Genomic DNA, 22,394 nt, shown 5'->3' on the forward strand with positions numbered 1-22,394 from the left:
AAACGAAAAAGTACTAAAAATTATCTTATATTGGAATTAACACTAAATGCTTAATTTTATGTTTCCATATTAATATTACAGGTACTTATAAAAAGTACCAATTGCAAAACGAAAAATACCTAAAAATTCACTTTTATTGATTCTTATTTACTCAAGACTTCGCATGTTAAATTTCCTGGTAAAAAAACGAAAAGAATACCAACAACTTGGGCCACTAAATTTTTTATTTTATGTTTCTAAATATGTTCAATATTAAAGAAAACTCAAAAAGTTCAGTTTAAGAACAAAAAAGTGCCAAAAATCCTTTTCTACAAATTTAAATTTTTTCTAGTTTTCGATTGTTTAATTTTATGTTTCTATTTTTAATATTATAACAAATTTAAAAAAGTACCATTAAAAAAACGAATAAAGTATATTTTTGTTTTCATTTACTTCGGAATTTACATGTCCTTATTTTATCTATCTAAATTCAATATTACACCGTCCGACAAAAAGAGAAAAAAATTCTTTAGACAAGAACCGGATGATATACGTCTGATGCTATAAATTTAAGGGAAAATATTTGCATTTTTAGTTTTTCATTTCGTGATCCTATGTCCTTTCAAAAGGACTTCAAAATTTTAAAAAGTATATTTTTCAAAAGATATTTTAAAAGACTTTTACTAATCAGACAATGTCAAATTTGGTGTCAAGCCAACAAGAAATGTTGTTAAATATTTCGTTTTATATTTATTTTATACCGTTATGATGAAAATCTGTCAAAAATGTCTTTTAAAATTCTAATCCTTAAAAATCTATTAAAATTTTCAATATCATTTTTTCAAAAAATATTGAAAGATCTTTTTATACATCTTTTGATCCTGGCAGAATAAACTAAAAATAACACAAAATATTTTATAACTCTTTTTGTAAGCTTGGCGTCAAATTTGTTATTGTCTTATGAGTAGAAGTTTTTTATATTTTATATTTTTGGAAAAATGTACTTTTTAAAACTTTGAAGTCCTTTTGAAAGGACACAGAATAACAAAAAAGAAACTAACAAAATAGTTTTCCTCCATTAGGTTTATAGTTTCAGACGTATATTATCTGGTTCGTGTCTAATTTTGAGTGTCGGACGGTGTTATAGTAAATTCAAGAAGTACCTTTTTACGAACGAAAAAGTTCCTTTTTATTTGTTCTCATTTAGACCGGGCTCTACACGCATAATTACTTATTTCTTGTTGTACTGTTTTAAGTTTACGAAATACTTGGTTTAAATAAAACCGATCCTGAATGATATTAGTATGATTTAGAGAACTAAGAGTAATCTTTTTGGTGTCCCATACAACTGAACCCCCGAATAGGGCTTGTAATCAAACTACAGATCGCAATTTTGGAGATAATTCAATGAAATTTGGCACATGATCTTTTATGGTATCGTAGACGAAGCCTATTGAAAATGGTTAACATCGGTGCATTCTTTCACCTAGCCCCCATACAACTGAACCCCTCGGATAGGGCTTTTAAAACTTGTAATCAAACTACAGGTCGCAATTTTGTAGATAATTCAATAAAATTTGGCACTCGATCTTCTATTGTACCAGAGACGAAGCCTGTTGGAAATGGTTTACATCGGCCCATTATTTAATCTAGCCCCCATACAACTGAACCCGCCGAATAGGGCTTTTAAGTTCATAATTGTGTTTAATACACTCGTATCTGGACAAAAACCTGCCAAACCATGTTTTATACTAGCCTTGATGACTTAGAAACGATAAAGTTTAATAACTGCTTAATTTAACCTTAAATATATATTTTTTTACAGACATCGAATATGTGAAATAACATATTTACTCTCCCTTGGAATAAGCCGTGAGTGGCGGGAGGGCTTAAGTACTTTTTAACTTTTAAAATATTTAATTAAAAACTTAGAAGGAAACTAATTATTCCGCGTAATACACTGTGGTGTAGGGTATTATATGGTCGGGCTTGACCGACTATAACATTCTTACTTGTTTGCTGTTGCATTGCAACATAAATGGCTTATAAAAAAAGTTCGTGTCATTGTACTAACAACCAGTTTGCTTAATTTTTCAACAAATTTTTCAACGACAGCAAAAAAAGGACATCTTTTCCACTGACATCATTTGAGAACATGTGAGTGAGTGGTAACCCTTAATTTGTTGTCATTGAGGTTTTAACTTAGTTTATACTCTCTTCAGTTAAAGTTGTTGCTATTTAAACATGTTCATATTTCAGTTTTTATGACAGACAGACATATGTATGTAGAGCTTTTAATACATACATTGTATTTATGTTAAGTTGATGTTGTTGACATTTATAATATTTAATATTACAAATTTTGCAACAGTTTTAACCAACATCATTTATCTCCTGCATGATAATGTGTTGTTGTTTGTGTTTATATATTTATGAATTTTATTACTTATTTGTGTGTGTATGTGTATTTGAGAGATTTTGCTGTTGTCAACAACTTTTTCTTCATATTCAGCAAATTTTTTTTAGCAATATTGTTGAGAAACACTTGAAAACAATGTCATTTTTGTGGTTGAAATATATTACACACAATTACATACCCACTAATACGTATGTATGTATATGCTTAGTTTTTACTTCTTGTAAGATTTTCCTGGATTTACAAAAATAATTGTGAATAATTTACAAGAAATTTTCTTTTCTTGACACATTTTAGCGTAGAAAATAATTAATTAATCGTGATGCAAGTAGAAAGATTTACTTCTTAGATTTTCTTTAATTTTCAAACTGTCTTGAATAATAATGTTTTAGTGAAAAGTTGTAAATGGAATTTTAATTTCTGCTTTTTGAGGCAAATAGTGTAAAACTATGTAGAAATTATTGAGATAATTTAAAAAACTGAATGTTAATTTGTATTCATTGGTTGTTGCTTAAAAGTTATTTAAGATTATATTATATTTACATACTTATATGCATTTTAACTTCTTCTATTCTAAATTTATTATTTATTGTTTCTTGAATTTTTATGTAAAATTACAAAATCATCACATGTTACATTTATGATTTGATGGTAACATTCAGGAAAAAATTGGAATTGGGAGAGAGGAAATACCGTCAACAGGCATGTCAAAATACACCAATTCCATATTTATTTCATAATAATCGTTTATAGGGATTTCAAATAACAACATTATGTTTTTTTTAATTTTTGAATCACGAAAATAAAATGATATACAGACAACACTATGTGATAAAGGACCAAAAAATTCCCGTGTCTTCCAGTTTGGCCAATGTTATATGTTATAAGAATTTTTTCAGGTTCATATCTTCCAAACTATCTGAGACAAGATTCTAGGTCTCGTTATATAAAACAAAAATTATCAATGTATTGTAAATAAAAAATACTTCATCCTCATTTCCGGTGCAAAGTCTTATATTGTAAATTGCACTGCATTTTTTTAACGACATCTGTACGTATAAGTGTTTATTATTTATTGATAGTACATATATTAAGTATACGCCTTATTTACAGAAGCCCTTTGAAATATTGTTTTAAATATTTAAAATCAATTTTTTTTTTAATTTTTTTATTTTGATCTTGAAGTTAAGTAAAATTTCGAACTGTCTACAAAGTGATAAAGCTATCACTTTTTTTTAAAACAATTACACCCACAAGAAGCATAATTTTTGTAACTTTTTATTTTTTAAACGGTTTTACCAAAAATATATTAGTAAAATGCGATTTACTACTGAATTGGTGTTCTACAAGTCATTTATATAATTCTTATTTTTTTCATTTTTGACTGCCTTAGACATACAAATAAAAAGTACAGTCAGCTGTTGTTAAATTTTTAAAACAACAGAAAAATAATAACGCAAATATTGTTTTTCTTTTCGTTATGTCTTATGTATTTTTTTTTATTATTGCAGCAGTAATGGGCAACAGAGCCTAACATTTATATAAGTACTATAGAAAACAACAAGACGATTCTGGTAAACAATAAATTAATACAACTATCTGTCTCGCAGTTGTCTTAGCACTTATATTTTAGATTTGATAAATTCCCCCTGTCTGTTTTAAACTAATATTTGTCTTTTGTTATTTTCATGAATATTTTCATTGCAAGTGAGTATTTATTTATATTTCAGAATGTATGACTTGGTATTATTTACGTATGTATGTATGATTGAGTGTGTGTAATTGTCATCATTGTGTTGATGATGTTTTTTTGATTAACTTATCATCATGATGATAATGGTGATAGACTACTGACTGATGTCTATAACAATTTCATAAATTATTCAAATTTTGTTTATATATTATTCGCTCCACCAGCAAAAAAAAAACATAGAATTTTAAATGAATTGTTTTCGTTTTAAAGAAAATACGAGGAATTGCAAATGTGATATTTTACACTTGTTTGGAATTTTATTTAGCTTGAATTGTGAAGGAAAATTTAGTAAAAATAACAATAATACGGTTTAGTATTGGTTTGATTTTTTAACAAAAAACTGAAAGTAAATTTAATTTATATACCACTAATTAATTCATTTATACAAAAACAAACAATGTCTTAAGAAATATTTTTTTTAATTTAAAAAATGTTTCAATCTTAATTTTGTATTAATAAAAAAGAACAAAAAAAAAACTTTTATATTATAAAACATATCTTGAATAAAAGAATATTAAATGTGTTTTCTTCTATTACAATGAACTTTGTTTCCTCTTGTGTCACTCACACATATAACAATGTTCATTAATAATCCTTTTCTTTTCTTTATTGTTTTCCTACTAAAAATGGCATCTGCTGTATGAGTATTTCACTTCCTTTAAATCCTTTATAATATGGCAATGCACATCCATCCACACACATAGATAAAGAAATTATGAACTGGTCATGTGGGCATTCTTTAGGGTCGCTAAAACTGCTTATTGATTCACGTATAGGGTTATTAAATTGGAAACGTGTGAGTGAGTGAGTGAGTGAGTGAGTGTAACAGAATTTACTATTATCACAAGCCATATGATGACCAATCAACTATTACTAATGACTACAGACTGAGTACTATTGCTGATAGGTCGGTTTGCTTCAATAAGGATTTAAATGAACAGCAACAACAAAATATCAAGATAAAATAAAAAAAAATAATTACTATACTCACGAACATCCTGACATGGATCGTACTACCAATAGCATGAACAGCTAGTACAACAACTACTTCATTTTTGTTACACTGATTAATTGGCAACCATAATTTCATGATTGATTGGATTTTATTGTTATATGGTGCATACAGTATCCTTTGATCTGGTGTTTATAGTCTCATAACAATTCAATTTTTAATACAAATTATTATTTTTGAAGGGCAGACGAGACTGTTTTATATAATTTGTGTGAAAAAGACTAGGAAAAAAACATTTTTTAAAATATGATAAGAATGTATGTATTAATATAAAAACTCCTAGAAATGAATGGGTGAGAATACATAATTTATACGAAAATTTAACAAATAATAATATTAAATGCTTCAAATTGGTTAAGATGAGAACCAACGAACCAACATTGCGTATGAGTATTATCATTGTAATTCCTAAACACTCATACGTATTATGTAACTAACAGAGAGAGAAATTTTTACATTTGAACTGTTTAATCTACCTTTTGATGTATTTTTGTAACGATAAATGGAATTCTTTTCCGATTTATATAAACAGATTAGGAGAACATACAGTTTCAGATGAACAGAAACAGGTTTCCTTCCTTAGGCCGAATATATATTCGAAATAAACATTCGAAATCAGTATTAAATATCTAATATTCAAGTATTTCTCATATAAAAATGTATCGAATATTATTTGTCACATAATGTTTACGAAATTTTTGCTTAATTTATTAAACCCAGTCATCAGTTTCATGATTAATTACATGTTTAACACAGTATTTAGTTTACTAAAAATTAATTTAGTTTTTATGCAAATTTTTGTAGTCTTCTTGTCGTTGTTGCTATATTTTATCCTTCGTCAGCTCAATCACGTTCTTAAACTATAATGATCCTTTTTAATTTCTATACATACAAACAAACAAACACACACACACACGTTCTATTAAACAAACATAAATCCATATAAACGTTTTTAGTTTCTAGGATTTTCTTCTACAAAAAAAAAAAAAAAAACGTTTAGCTGGTTTATTAACAAAGTAGAAAGAATGAATGAAAGAAAAAACGAAAACAAATAAATTCACTCATCGCATTTGAAAGATTGACGTCAACATGAAAATGATTTAAAAGAAAAATATTTCATATTACAATGCTCGACAAATTATGCAATAAACAGTGAACAAATTTATATACAAAAAAACTGTTATTTATTGTAGTATTGTTGACTTGTTTTCAGTGTCAACAGTGAATAAATGAATGAATGACTGAACGACTGAATAAATAAAATAATGAAAATATAAATAATTATTGTAAATGGCTTGTTAGACTCATTAAGTCAAGTTTATTGTTATTTATTAACTGTTAATGAAATAAAGTTAAATAATTAACAAAAGAAATATTAAGTTTAAGAACAATGTAAAAAGTTTTGCAATACATTAAATGAAATTTAACATTAGCGTTAAAACAAACAGGTTTAAAACTATTACACACAGTTTATAAGTTAAACTTTGCAACTTGTTTGCTCTAATTGCACTAAATCAATGTATTTAAAGAAAAATGGTCTGTTTGGGGGGACAACATTGCGTAAAAAATACATTAGTAATAAAAAATCACTCATACGCCACGCAAACTTATACATACATATTTTACAAAATTAGCTTTAAATAAGTTTTAACAATGCGTAAACAAACCCATTCATTTAACTGATTAACATCAATCAAAGCACAAATTTCACAAAAAAGCTAAAATTTCTTGAAAACAGCAACTTTCTTGTTGTTGAAATACACACAAAAACCAGATTAATTTACACCTTTGTTTATGTAAAAAAACTTTTTTCAACTCTTTCTTTATGTTAGAATTTTTGCAAATGTAAGCAAAATGCAAACAATCTATTTATTAAAGTACTATAAAAACCAGGAAACAGAAATGAAAAATAAGTAATTAAAAAAACCCGAAGTAAGCTTCAGTTAAACACTTTTAGAGAAAAAAGTTCTCACTTTAAAATTTCTTAAGCTAAAATTTATTTTATTTCCTTGTTACAATTCAAACCAAATTAATTACGCTAAAGGTGCTTTTTATTTTCCAATATTTCTTGTTTTTGTGTCTTAAAGTGTTTCAAACAAGGAGTGAAATTGTGAATGTTCTTTTTTTTCTTACTTTTTATTACCTTGTTAATGAAATTTTTCCAAGTGTAATAGAAAAACTTTATTCCACATATAGACTCACACACACCAATATGTTGTAATTGAATACAAAACAGCAGCATCAAATTGCTAAAGTAATTTAACAACTTACAGTACAGTGTATAGTAAAAATTGTCGAATGTTTTGGTAAGAATTTAAATAGTAATTTATCCAAAACACAGACTTTAATAGGAATTTTTTATACAAATGAGCAAAAGATTTCAACTACATACTACAGTTTTAGGTAAACATTGGCAGATTTATCAAAAATTATTTTTTATACAACATTTGTTTTTAAAACTTTTGATAACTACTTAAATACCTTAAGGAAGAACCGTTCAAAAGGAAAATTTTATAAATTGTATAGTCATAAATGTAGCATACTTTAAGGTATTCAGAAAAATGATTTTCAATAACAAAGCAGTTTTGTTTTTTATTTAAATTCCGTATCATAGTATTACAAACGAATTATTATACATATTTGAAATTTATTCATAGTCATAAAAACTTTAGTGAAACAGTATACAAGGGATTCAAATTGCAAATAGTTTTGCTAAAATAAATCATTATAATTCTAAAGTATGAAATTTCATATAGAGAGCAAAAAATCGTTGAAGCTAATATTCATCATATCAAAAGATTATGCGTTTATTGCTCTTTTAAAACAAAAGTATTAAACCAGTTTGTGGTAGGACAGAGAAGGATTGCTCTTTCTGTTGGTGAGAAGGCCCTGACACCACTTCACTTATTAGTGAAAAGAGCTAGTGGCTTAGTAACAGCCGTTCAAGATTTGTATTTGAAGAATAATAGGAAAGCCCTGACACCACTTCACTTGCTAGTAGGAGAGAGCCTACGAGTGCTACCCAAAGGTTTAGCAACAGACAAGCCATTTATACTATCGTACTTGAAGAGAGTAAGCACACGTTTAGGCGATTTTTTACTTATTCTTTAATATTTTTACAAAAATGGAATTTTATATGATTAAGCCTCAAATCAAGAAATTAATAGAAATTTTTAAGCGATTTTAAATGTAAAACTTAAAATATTTTCACTTATAAAACGCTTCAAACAAAAAACTTAAAATTTCCCATAGTTTCTATAAAGAAATTTTAAAAAGAAAATTTAAAGAAAAATATGCATTTTTCATGAAAAAATATATTATATTTGTTATAAAAATTCTTAGTCACAATGTTATTAAACTAAAATATTGCATGTATTTAGAATTAAAACTTTTTTATACATCATAAATTTGCTCTTATGAGACTTTATTTTTTTTAGTAATTTTCATGTATATTTCTAATAAAATATTTTTCTTTTTCAGGTAAGTCAAAATATATACGAAATTGTTTAAGCATTACAGTTGAAGTACCTGGAACACCTAATGTATGTGGGTTATAAAAATGCATCGTAGCTGTTACTATAAAAAATAAACAAACAAGCTGAATCATGCAATGGGGATGATAGAAGTTAATAAATTCTAAAGTGAGTACATTTTAAGACAAATGTATAGTTTAAGTTATTAAAGTTCAAATATATTTAAAAGTAATACCCAAATCGAGGTTTATAACACACACAGACACATACGTTTCAATTACAATGCGTATGAAATATTTTGCCGATTATAAATTACTCATACGCTACATGTAACACTTATTGTACTAATTTTATTGTACTAATTTTAATCAATATTTCCTAGAATTAGTATTCCACAAGTGCCCTCTTAGATGTAATTTCTTCCTAATTTTCCCAATCATTATTTTAAGTTTTATATCAATATTATTATAAGCTAAAAATAATAATTTAATTAACACCCTTTTTGCCTTAAAACCTAATATCAAATATAACTTATTAACATTTTACCAAATGAAACCCTTAATTATCGCAATTCCATGGTATTGCCATTGTTATTATTATGATTTAATTAACATAATTATTTTCTATTGGTTGTTTTTTTTTCATTCTTGTTGCCCTTTTTCTATTACAAAAGGCAACAGACTTCTTATGAACAGCTCATTTTATGAATTAGATTTGTACATTTTAAACCCTAAAGCAACAATTTAACAAAAGATGAAATTGGAATAAATGGCAGAAATAATACTGACAATTCTGCTGTTGTTGGTTGTGGCAAGTAAACTTAAGTTTGAAATGAATAAGGAACTTGTTAAATACAAAGTAAGTATTTGTAATGTTCTATTTGTATCTGAAGCAAGGGAAGGAAGCTGTTTGTGGATTTTAGATATGTTTAAGGAACTAATTTAAATTAAACACAATAGGAAAAATCTTGTAGAAAATCATAATTAGAAAAAACTGAAAGTTATATTTATTTTATGGAAAAAAAGAACTAAAAATAAATCTTGTAAACTAATTTACAACATTTTATACATTTTGAAGAGTTTTAAATCATACAAAATCCTACATATTCCATCGTGTGTACTTCGTCTCTTATGTGTATTTAAAGACAAAAACTTACGTCCCTTATATGTATGTATGTAAAATACGTACAAACAATTATCACACACTCTCACCAAGAAACAAGCAAACTTAAACCCACATATGTTTCCCCTCAACCCTGCACTTCTTATGAATAAATATTGTTTTTATATTCACTCTACATGAATCCTTACTTTGTACGCATTTTTAATTGTATTGCTCAATACATGTCATAACATTGCACAGTGGGTGATGGTGAAAAAGTTTCAGATATCTAAAGAGAACGAGAACATTTTTCAAAAATTATTTTTTTTAATGTACATATTGTCCAGAAAATTTCAAACATTTCTTGATTTAAAATAATTCTTTAAAAGTAAGCTTTTCTTAGAGTAAAACACTTTTCAGAAATTTCTTAAAAAATTTAAATTTAGTACAATTCTTGATTAGACCTCAAAGAAGGTTGTGATTTACCCCCTCATTTTATAAAACGAAACTTTCGTTAACGATAAAAATTGTATGAAGAACACTGGGAAATTTTTGAAAATTTGATTTTTTTCCATACATTTTTTTTTTTTTTTTTTTTGAACGTTTGTCATTTCGTTTTATAAAATGAGACCCTAAGGGTATTTTAAGAACTTCTAAACGCACTCGTGATCTAAATTCGGAACTTTATTCAGATATTTCAATTAAATTGGACTAACAATTTAATAAAAATACCCCACTGGATGTCATAATGTTTTTGTTGTTTTACTGATGCTCTTAATTTTACTGTTGTTTGTGTTTTCTTTTATTTTAGTTTGTCAAGCTTGTGTATTTAGGTGTAAATACTATTAGTACGTGTGTATGAATAAAGGAGTTTATGTGTTTCTGTTTCTTTTTTATGTTGGTAGCAAATCCTTTTTCTACTATTGTGTTGCAGAAATCATCAACATTTATTCTACATTCATGTGAATTAGTTAGAAAAACACAAAACAAAATTAAAAAGAAAAACACTATACCAAAGAGTATTAAAGTTCAGTAAGAATGGAAGCATGGTATAAAAAAATAAAAAATACCACAAAAAAATCTTTTAAAAACGGATTTAGGATTATGTAAAAATTGTAAGTATTTCAAATTCTAAATATTCAAACGTGCAACATAAATCTGTACAAATTCAAAATACGAATAAAATATTGTACTAATAGATCGTAAAATAGTCAAAATTTAAGAATGGTTTTTATATTTAAATAGACTTACATATACTAGTGTCAAAATCATAATTTATCACTTGTTTCCATTTTTAACGCCATGTAGGACAAATTCTGTTAAAACTTCTTAATTAAAAGTAACACTTTTTTTCAACCCCAATTTCTCTTTAGCTGCATGCAATAAACGTCAGTTATAGAAAAAATAAATATGTTTGTGTATTTTTAATTTTTTTTTTTCAAATACCCAGCTTGTTAACTTAGTTTGTTAGTTGGGCATTTGAAACTTGTTAGCCAGCATAGAGTTGTTTTAATATTGACTAAAAATACACACACACAATCTAATGTTCACTAGAATATGTTTGAGGTTTTATCTTTATTTGCTTGTCCCTTTTAGTTGGGTTCATCAATCAAAACTGACAAGCTACTCAAACATCATCAGGTAATAAATAGATTGACCAGTGGTCTATATGGATACAAAGCCAATTGGTTCCATATGATTGACCAACCTGTTATGCTTAAAATAAAAAAATGGTAAACAATGTTTTCAAATGAATTGACTTTTGGACAACAGGAGAAACAAAATTCACACAAGAATTAAATTTGTTTTCCAAAGACAATTAAAAATTTAAAAATTTTTAATAAAAATCTTAAAAAAAATTAAAAATCTTTTGTTAAACCCCCGTGGTTTCACTTAAATAACCCCCTAATGCTAAAACAAATGTTGTAAATAATTTGAATTACATGACCTTAACAATCGATATCCTATTATGTTTTCACAAACAAACTGTCAAATCCTCCGAAAATTGGGTTTTAATTGATGTTATGTGCAAAAGCAAACAACAATTAACGATTTACTATATTTTAGTCAACTGTCAATTAGTGATTTTATTTGACAACCAATTTACTCTTTTAAATACAAATAACATATGTACATGCACAAATTGAAGGTTATTTCATTAATTTAAGAACTGAAGTTCAATTGAAATTCAATATTTTAATTAGATAAGTAAATAATTCTAATGAGAAATATTTTATACTGATTAAAAATAAACAAAATATTTGCACTCAAGGACCTGCAATTAGAATTCCCAGTGTTCTCTAAATCCCAAATCTCACATTTTATCGATTATAAAAGCCTTTGAAAAACCAAAAAAAAAAAAAAAAAATTCCATTACCAATTATTTTAAAATCTTACGGGAATGTTCGAACATACTTTATATAATAATGAAATAAAACTTATTTTGAACAATAATTTTGGCAAAATATGTAATCTTATATCTATTAATTTAAATATTTTTGACGCCAATATTTAATGTCTTTACAAAACCACTATAGATTTTAAACACTCCCAACCATGTCAACATATCTAAACAAATATTTTATCGGGACACTCAACTATAAAATTTTAATTAAATTTTTCATTGTAAAATTGTATGGTAAAATTAGTTTTCCAATTTAAACATAATCCCGCATTCTAAAATTTCTCATCATGCACACTCATACATAACAATGCAAAAACAAATGATGTCCGAGCATTTTCCGTAATGACATCATTATATTTACTGTTTTAACCATAAAAATATTTTTCGTATAATTTATAATGTGAAAAACTTACATTCAAACTAAATGAGATTTGATGAATTTATTTAAAAAATAAATTTCCCCATAAAACCGAAAGTTTTTCATATAAAATGTAAAAATGAGGAAGAAGGAAAAAAGAAAACAAGTAAAAAACAAAATTTCATACCAGCCACACCCCTTCCCCTACAAAAAATCGCGACCTGAATCAGCGACTGGTCGAGTCTATAATCTAGTGTATACTATAGTCTATAGTCCAGTCTTTAGTCTAAAATATATTATATAGTATATATATAGTATCTAGTATATAGTGTAGTCTGTAGTATAACTTATATAGTCTAGTCTATAGTCTAGTCTATAGTCTAGTCTATAGTCTAGTCTATAGTCTAGTCTATAGTCTAGTCTATAGTCTAGTCTATAGTCTAGTCTATAGTCTGTCTATAGTCTAGTCTATAGTCTAGTCTATAGTCTAGTCTATAGTCTAGTCTATAGTCTAGTCTATAGTCTAGTCTATAGTCTAGTCTATAGTCTAGTCTATAGTCTAGTCTATAGTCTAGTCTATAGTCTAGTCTATAGTCTAGTCTATAGTCTAGTCTATAGTCTAGTCTATAGTCTAGTCTATAGTCTAGTCTATAGTCTAGTCTATAGTCTAGTCTATAGTCTAGTCTATAGTCTAGTCTATAGTCTAGTCTATAGTCTAGTCTATAGTCTAGTCTATAGTCTAGTCTATAGTCTAGTCTATAGTCTAGTCTATAGTCTAGTCTATAGTCTAGTCTATAGTCTAGTCTATAGTCTAGTCTATAGTCTAGTCTATAGTCTAGTCTATAGTCTAGTCTATAGTCTAGTCTATAGTCTAGTCTATAGTCTAGTCTATAGTCTAGTCTATAGTCTAGTCTATAGTCTAGTCTATAGTCTAGTCTATAGTCTAGTCTATAGTCTAGTCTATAGTCTAGTCTATAGTCTAGTCTATAGTCTAGTCTATAGTCTAGTCTATAGTCTATAGTCTAGTCTATAGTCTAGTCTATAGTCTAGTCTATAGTCTAGTCTATAGTCTAGTCTATAGTCTAGTCTCTATAGTCTGGTCTATAGTCTAGTCTAGTCTATAGTCTAGTCTAGTCTATAGTCTAGTCTAGTCTATAGTCTAGTCTAGTCTATAGTGTAGTCTATAGTCTAGTCTATAGTCTAGTCTATAGTCTAGTCTATAGTCTAGTCTATAGTCTAGTCCATAGTCTAGTCTATAGTCTAGTCTATAGTCTAGTCTATAGACTAGTCTATAGTCTAGTCTATAGTCTAGTCTATAGTCTAGTCTATAGTCTAGTCCATAGTCTAGTCTATAGTCTAGTCTATAGTCTAGTCCATAGTCTAGTCTATAGTCTAGTCTATAGTCTAGTCTATAGACTAGTCTATAGTCTAGTCTATAGTCTAGTCTATAGTCTAGTCTATAGTCTAGTCCATAGTCTAGTCTATAGTCTAGTCTATAGTCTAGTCTATAGTCTAGTCTATAGTCTAGTCTATAGTCTAGTCTATAGTCTAGTCTATAGTCTAGTCTATAGTCTAGTCTATAGTCTAGTCTATAGTCTAGTCTATGGTCTAGTCTATAGTTTAGTCTATAGTCTGGTCTATAGTCTAGTCTATAGTCTAGTCTATAGTCTAGTCTATAGTCTAGTCTATAGTCTAGTCTATAGTCTAGTCTATAGTCTAGTCTATAGTCTAGTCTATAGTCTAGTCTATAGTCTAGTCTATAGTCTAGTCTATAGTCTAGTCTATAGTCTAGTCTATAGTCTAGTCTATAGTCTAGTCTATAGTCAAGTCTATAGTCTAGTCTATAGTCTAGTCTATAGTCTAGTCTATAGTCTAGTCTATAGTCTAGTCTATAGTCAAGTCTTTTATATTTTAAAAACATGAACTACCATTATGTTCCACCGGTGGGTTAGTGTTTAAGTTTGTTACTCCGGAAGATGTGGTTTCGATTGCCTCAGAGACACTGGTTTATTCTCCTTTCTAACTAACCAACAAACTAAACTAACATTAATGCAGCCAATGGACTTTGTAAAAACTGACGTTTCATTTGGAACCTATGGAAAGGGCCTAACATATTAAAACATTTCACAAATATTTCCTACGTTGATAGTGTGCAAAAAGTTCGTTTTCTTGTAAATATTCATTTAAACTTGTATTTAATTCAATGAACATTTGAATTTAAATGTTGTACAAATTGGTTTGTGGGTTTTGTAAATACAAAATTTGCCACAATTTAATGCAAATTGGGTTTATAATAATGTTATTCATCATCAGCAACAACAAAATCTTTCGTATTTTATAAAATGTAAATGTAAACAAAATCTACTTTTCTCATTTAAAAAGCTGTGAAATATTTTATACATTCTTACAACAGTTTAACTTGAATTGAATTTAATTTTTAAAACTGACTTCTTATGTCGATGAATTAAACTGAAGAGAGAATATCACATTATCAAACGAACAGCTGAAAATTGCATCCTTTCATCTAAGACTTATATCAAAAGATAAACAGACGGACGAAAATTGTCTAAAGAAACAGTATGAATAAATCCATATAAAAAATTCATCTTTCGTCTTATTATCTGAGTACGAACAAATTGTTAAAATTATTTTCAGTTTGACCCAATTTTTTGCTAATGTTTCGTTAAAATTTAATTTTCCTAATATCCTACACGAAACTTCATCAGAGAAACAGAGATACCGATACTGCTAAATATAGAGGTATGTATATCTAAAACCAATATTTTATATGTGATAAAAAAAATAATGCAATTAGCTGTTACAATAAGTTAATTGAAAAAATCTAACACATTACCTAGAGAAAAAAGGTAATGACTTTAAATTGTAATTACTTAATTACTTTTTAATGACAACTACATTGCGTTTGGATTACATATAAGTAGTCTAGTGGGGCCTTACTAATAATGTGTTATATTTATACTTTCTAATTCATTAGCCCTCTTGCCCTTAAAACTGCAGATGATGATTTAAAACATCTACTTTTTCTAATTACTTGTAAACGTTTGCGGTAAGAAGTTACTACCAATAATATTACCTTGTTAAAATAATTGCTTAAAATGTTATTGTAAAGTAAACTTTGGCATATAACCCCTTACAAGGTAAAGAACTTATTCTATTAATATGAAACACATACAACTTTCATAATTCACCATTAACCACAAAATTTTTTATGAGGAAGCAAAACATTATCACATTATTGAAAAACATCGGGAATATAAGACAGAGCCGATTGAAATTTTCTAATTTACTTTGCAACTCACACTCAATGCTAGTTTTATAAAAAAGTAATTTAGATTTAACTCAGATTCCTTCACTATTGGCCAGTGTTTATACTATGACCAGACAGATTGTTCTGCTAGTCTGCTATTTATTGTCAATTCTTCTAAATTTAAGTTAACTAAGATATATTGGTATATATAAAGATACCGCCCTAATGAACAATGTAATATAAATATTGTTGTTGGTTTTTTGTTTCATATAAATTCATACTGAAAGCCATTAAATTTAATCGACATAAAGTCAACAACAATTAACACAATACTGATGTTTACCAACTATAAAACATTTAAATGAACATTTAAACTTATTCCCGTATAAAACTCTTTCACTCGAATACAATTTACTCTTATACATATAAATATCATCCTAAATAAATTTACAAAATTTACTTAAAAACAGCAGAAAAACATTGTTGACATTTATACTGTACATCAAAAATTTTTGGAGAAAAGAAAACTTAATACTAGAATACAGAAAAGTAAAGTGTGGCTACTCTCTACAGAACTATTACGATGTACACTTTCCTTCATTTTAACGTCACAGCAACTTAATACTCTCAAAAACGTTGGGGGGATTTAACGAAGCGAATAATTACAACCACAAAAGCAGCAAAAAACAACTACATGCTCTTAGAGAAAAAAAAACAACATTGCAAACAATTTGAACAATAATTTTATGGCAAACTAAACTCAATTAACAAAAATTTGACAAAAAGTAAAAAGTGGGAAAAAACAATACTTATGTTCTTATACGACTGTCATACTTTTAACCAGCATATGCTATGCTGTAGCATGTACGTATATGCATTTGAGAATATAAGAATTTTTTTTCTGATTTTAGTCAATTACATGCAAAACAAAATTGCTCTTGTGAAAATTACTCACTGGATGTTTCTAGTCTATTACAGGTGATATCGTTTCTTAGGCTTGCGGGTTAGTAATGTTAACAAGTTTCAAATGAGTTAACTGAATACGAACACACACTGTATTAGCCATAAGGGATGTTTTGTTAAATATAGTCTGTAGTTTTAGTTAGTAGGAAATTTCACAATGTAACGTATGTTTCATTAAAACTAAATTATCTACATAAATGCTTAGTAAAGCATTTTATCAAATAAATGATATACATTTTTAATCATTGCAACTGTTTACAAAACAAAGGTTAGATAGATAGATAGATAGATAGATAGATAGATAGATAGATAGATAGATAGATAGATAGATAGATAGATAGATAGATAGATAGATAGATAGATAGATAGATAGATAGATAGATAGATAGATAGATAGATAGATAGATAGATAGATAGATAGATAGATAGATAGATAGATAGATAGATAGATAGATAGATAGATAGATAGATAGATAGATAGATAGATAGATAGATAGATAGATAGATAGATAGATAGATAGATAGATAGATAGATAGATAGATAGATAGATAGATAGATAGATAGATAGATAGATAGATAGATAGATAGATAGATAGATAGATAGATAGATAGATAGATAGATAGATAGATAGATAGATAGATAGATAGATAGATAGATAGATAGATAGATAGATAGATAGATAGATAGATAGATAGATAGATAGATAGATAGATAGATAGATAGATAGATAGATAGATAGATAGATAGATAGATAGATAGATAGATAGATAGATAGATAGATAGATAGATAGATAGATAGATAGATAGATAGATAGATAGATAGATAGATAGATAGATAGATAGATAGATAGATAGATAGATAGATAGATAGATAGATAGATAGATAGATAGATAGATAGATAGATAGATAGATAGATAGATAGATAGATAGATAGATAGATAGATAGATAGATAGATAGATAGATAGATAGATAGATAGATAGATAGATAGATAGATAGATAGATAGATAGATAGATAGATAGATAGATAGATAGATAGATAGATAGATAGATAGATAGATAGATAGATAGATAGATAGATAGATAGATAGATAGATAGATAGATAGATAGATAGATAGATAGATAGATAGATAGATAGATAGATAGATAGATAGATAGATAGATAGATAGATAGATAGATAGATAGATAGATAGATAGATAGATAGATAGATAGATAGATAGATAGATAGAGATAGATAGATAGATAGATAGATAGATAGATAGATAGATAGATAGATAGATAGATAGATAGATAGAGATAGATAGATAGATAGATAGATAGATAGATAGATAGATAGATAGATAGATAGATAGATAGATAGATAGATAGATAGATAGATAGATAGATAGATAGATAGATAGATAGATAGATAGATAGATAGATAGATAGATAGATAGATAGATAGATAGATAGATAGATAGATAGATAGATATAGATAGATAGATAGATAGATAGATAGATAGATAGATAGATAGATAGATAGATAGATAGATAGATAGATAGATAGATAGATAGATAGATAGATAGATAGATAGATAGATAGATAGATAGATAGATAGATAGATAGATAGATAGATAGATAGATAGATAGATAGATAGATAGATAGATAGATAGATAGATAGATAGATAGATAGATAGATAGATAGATAGATAGATAGATAGATAGATAGATAGATAGATAGATAGATAGATAGATAGATAGATAGATAGATAGATAGATAGATAGATAGATAGATAGATATATAGATAGATAGATAGATAGATAGATAGATAGATAGATAGATAGATAGATAGATAGATAGATAGATAGATAGATAGATAGATAGATAGATAGATAGATAGATAGATAGATAGATAGATAGATAGATAGATAGATAGATAGATAGATAGATAGATAGATAGATAGATAGATAGATAGATAGATAGATAGATAGATAGATAGATAGATAGATAGATAGATAGATAGATAGATAGATAGATAGATAGATAGATAGATAGATAGATAGATAGATAGATAGATAGATAGATAGATAGATAGATAGATAGATAGATAGATAGATAGATAGATAGATAGATAGATAGATAGATAGATAGATAGATAGATAGATAGATAGATAGATGATAGATAGATAGATAGATAGATAGATAGATAGATAGATAGATAGATAGATAGATAGATAGATAGATAGATAGATAGATAGATAGATAGATAGATAGATAGATAGATAGATAGATAGATAGATAGATAGATAGATAGATAGATAGATAGATAGATAGATAGATAGATAGATAGATAGATAGATAGATAGATAGATAGATAGATAGATAGATAGATAGATAGATAGATAGATAGATAGATAGATAGATAGATAGATAGATAGATAGATAGATAGATAGATAGATAGATAGATAGATAGATAGATAGATAGATAGATAGATAGATAGATAGATAGATAGATAGATAGATAGATAGATAGATAGATAGATAGATAGATAGATAGATAGATAGATAGATAGATAGATAGATAGATAGATAGATAGATAGATAGATAGATAGATAGATAGATAGATAGATAGATAGATAGATAGATAGATAGATAGATAGATAGATAGATAGATAGATAGATAGATAGATAGATAGATAGATAGATAGATAGATAGATAGATAGATAGATAGATAGATAGATAGATAGATAGATAGATAGATAGATAGATAGATAGATAGATAGATAGATAGATAGATAGATAGATAGATAGATAGATAGATAGATAGATAGATAGATAGATAGATAGATAGATAGATAGATAGATAGATAGATAGATAGATAGATAGATAGATAGATAGATAGATAGATAGATAGATAGATAGATAGATAGATAGATAGATAGATAGATAGATAGATAGATAGATAGATAGATAGATAGATAGATAGATAGATAGATAGATAGATAGATAGATAGATAGATAGATAGATAGATAGATAGATAGATAGATAGATAGATAGATAGATAGATAGATAGATAGATAGATAGATAGATAGATAGATAGATAGATAGATAGATAGATAGATAGATAGATAGATAGATAGATAGATAGATAGATAGATAGATAGATAGAGATAGATAGATAGATAGATAGATAGATAGATAGATAGATAGATAGATAGATAGATAGATAGATAGATAGATAGATAGATAGATAGATAGATAGATAGATAGATAGATAGATAGATAGATAGATAGATAGATAGATAGATAGATAGATAGATAGATAGATAGATAGATAGATAGATAGATAGATAGATAGATAGATAGATAGATAGATAGATAGATAGATAGATAGATAGATAGATAGATAGATAGATAGATAGATAGATAGATAGATAGATAGATAGATAGATAGATAGATAGATAGATAGATAGATAGATAGATAGATAGATAGATAGATAGATAGATAGATAGATAGATAGATAGATAGATAGATAGATAGATAGATAGATAGATAGATAGATAGATAGATAGATAGATAGATAGATAGATAGATAGATAGATAGATAGATAGATAGATAGATAGATAGATAGATAGATAGATAGATAGATAGATAGATAGATAGATAGATGATAGATAGATAGATAGATAGATAGATAGATAGATAGATAGATAGATAGATAGATAGATAGATAGATAGATAGATAGATAGATAGATAGATAGATAGATAGATAGATAGATAGATAGATAGATAGATAGATAGATAGATAGATAGATAGATAGATCGATAGATAGATAGATAGATAGATAGATAGATAGATAGATAGATAGATAGATAGATAGATAGATAGATAGATAGATAGATAGATAGATAGATAGATAGATAGATAGATAGATAGATAGATAGATAGATAGATAGATAGATAGATAGATAGATAGATAGATAGATAGATAGATAGATAGATAGATAGATAGATAGATAGATAGATAGATAGATAGATAGATAGATAGATAGATAGATAGATAGATAGATAGATAGATAGATAGATAGATAGATAGATAGATAGATAGATAGATAGATAGATAGATAGATAGATAGATAGATAGATAGATAGATAGATAGATAGATAGATAGATAGATAGATAGATAGATAGATAGATAGATAGATAGATAGATAGATAGATAGATAGATAGATAGATAGATAGATAGATAGATAGATAGATAGATAGATAGATAGATAGATAGATAGATAGATAGATAGATAGATAGATAGATAGATAGATAGATAGATAGATAGATAGATAGATAGATAGATAGATAGATAGATAGATAGATAGATAGATAGATAGATAGATAGATAGATAGATAGATAGATAGATAGATAGATAGATAGATAGATAGATAGATAGATAGATAGATAGATAGATAGATAGATAGATAGATAGATAGATAGATAGATAGATAGATAGATAGATAGATAGATAGATAGATAGATAGATAGATAGATAGATAGATAGATAGATAGATAGATAGATAGATAGATAGATAGATAGATAGATAGATAGATAGATAGATAGATAGATAGATAGATAGATAGATAGATAGATAGATAGATAGATAGATAGATAGATAGATAGATAGATAGATAGATAGATAGATAGATAGATAGATAGATAGATAGATAGATAGATAGATAGATAGATAGATAGATAGATAGATAGATAGATAGATAGATAGATAGATAGATAGATAGATAGATAGATAGATAGATAGATAGATAGATAGATAGATAGATAGATAGATAGATAGATAGATAGATAGATAGATAGATAGATAGATAGATAGATAGATAGATAGATAGATAGATAGATAGATAGATAGATAGATAGATAGATAGATAGATAGATAGATAGATAGATAGATCTAGATAGATAGATAGATAGATAGATAGATAGATAGATAGATAGATAGATAGATAGATAGATAGATAGATAGATAGATAGATAGATAGATAGATAGATAGATAGATAGATAGATAGATAGATAGATAGATAGATAGATAGATAGATAGATAGATAGATAGATAGATAGATAGATAGATAGATAGATAGACAGATAAATAATTAAAAAAAAGATAGATAGATAAATAGATTGATACTTTTAATTTATTTGTAATTGAAATAAATTTGAACGGAAATAAAATTTTAATATTTCCACAACACCTTGTAAATTAATCAAAATTCCAATAATTGTATAACAGTTATACAATTATATATTCAATAATATTAATATGTTATAAAAAGCTTTCCATTTAATATTTATAGCTTAAAATTATTAAAATCTCTACTAAAAAACTTTCTCCAAAAATACTAACATAAAGTTTGTTATGTTTTTATATTCTTTGAACCAAACCAAAAGCTTTTATTGTAGTTAACCACCTCACAGAAAAATACTAAGCAAAATTTTAAACCGAAAGCTTTTTTAACAGTTAAACACCGAAAGCTCATAAGCAATTAAACATTACTGCAAAAAGCTTTGCAAGTAACAGAAATAAATAAAATAAAAAATAACAAATTGCTAGTAAACTGTCAAGACCTCTAGGACACCTTGTGTGTATTTGATTTTATTG

The 22,394-nt window shown here is 26.7% G+C and overlaps 1 protein-coding gene across 4 annotated transcripts in view; it reads left to right on the plus strand.

Annotated features, from left to right (window-relative positions):
• LOC111674948 (venom dipeptidyl peptidase 4) overlaps positions 1 to 22,394 on the plus strand; it is a 269,708-nt gene that overhangs the window by 196,331 nt on the left and 50,983 nt on the right. The window lies entirely within an intron of this gene.

This window comes from Lucilia cuprina, chromosome 3 (genome assembly GCF_022045245.1).
Source record: "Lucilia cuprina isolate Lc7/37 chromosome 3, ASM2204524v1, whole genome shotgun sequence".
In the NCBI taxonomy this organism is placed as follows: Eukaryota; Metazoa; Arthropoda; class Insecta; order Diptera; family Calliphoridae; genus Lucilia; species Lucilia cuprina.